The sequence below is a fragment of the Malurus melanocephalus genome, unplaced genomic scaffold, assembly GCF_030028575.1.
Source record: "Malurus melanocephalus ecotype Western Australia unplaced genomic scaffold, MMel_1.1 scaffold_2015, whole genome shotgun sequence".
Taxonomy (NCBI): domain Eukaryota; kingdom Metazoa; phylum Chordata; class Aves; order Passeriformes; family Maluridae; genus Malurus; species Malurus melanocephalus.
Window position 1 is genome coordinate 1 of NW_026625247.1, and position 1,331 is coordinate 1,331.

Sequence of the window (1,331 nt, forward strand, 5' to 3'; positions counted from 1 at the left end):
AGTACTTGTTATGCAGTGCAGGATACAATTTGAGCAGCAGGTGTCTATTGCCAATTCATGCCTTATTTTATCACCCACCGTTAACTCAAACTATTTCTTTATGAAGCTGTTCCCTATTCCCTACTCTCTGTTGTAACTGGGGATTGCCCCAACCCAGGTGCAGGACCTTGCTCTTGACCTTGTTYGACTTCATGATGTTTGCATGGAGCCACTTCCCCAGCCTGACCCTCACTGATATCTCTGCCCTCTCGTGAATCAACTCAGCTTGGTGTCARCTGCACATTTGCTGTAGGAACACTCAATCCCACTGTTTTTGAAGATACAAACAGTACTGGTTCCAGTAAGGACTCCTGAGGGACAATACAAGTTACTGCTGTCCACCTGAACATTGAGCCACTCTACAACACTTTGGAGGTGACTATCCAACCTGTTCCTTATCCATTTAAGAATCTCCAGATGTTCTTCTAGGCAATGTTGCAGGGGACACTGCACACATTCTCCCACTGGTCCCTGATCTGATGATGGTTGATCATCTGTTGATGATCTCTGGCAGGGCTGGTGCCCACTCTGCTCCTTGAGGGCTGCAGTAGAGATATTTTTGCATTATTAGACTACAGACCAAGTGCTCCTGGATTAGCACAAATGTGCTTATGAAACCCTTCCTCTCTACAGCTGTGAACATCACAGGCATGTATGGGAACTTCACCTGTGCTCAGACAATTGGGACAGATGTGACCTTCCACACAGGATCAGACACTCTGAGGTTGAGCTCATGACAAGAAATGCAACAGTTAGAAACACATAGAAATGAACAGATGCATACAATTATATTTTGTAGGCCTTGCTCTGCAGAAGCAACTCAAATCACACTGTACTCCATCAGGCACAAGCTTGTGTTATCCATGACAGATGACAAGCAAGGGAATGACCAAGTTCTTCTATAGCCTCACACACAGAGCTCCCCTGTCCTCTCCTCCTTCTGCCCCATGCAATTGCCAGGTTTGCTTGAGGCCATCTCCTCTGTGGGCAAATTTCTCATGAGATGAAAATGCCCTACAATCACACCCAGAAGGGAGGTACATTTGCCTGCTCACCACCATTCTGAGAAGGAACTGAAGAATTCTGAGGCACATGAATGATGAACCACCAAACTTAAAGACTAGCAGTCATCCAACAGAGAATGGCTCATCAAACCAATGGCTGAGAGGAATCTCCTCCCCCTGTTTATCACCTGCACTTTTCCAGAGATGCAACTTCTACTAAGGTGGTATTTACATCTATTTCTCCCAATAACAACAGAACACAAACCCACTCTCTTATCTCCTGCCTTT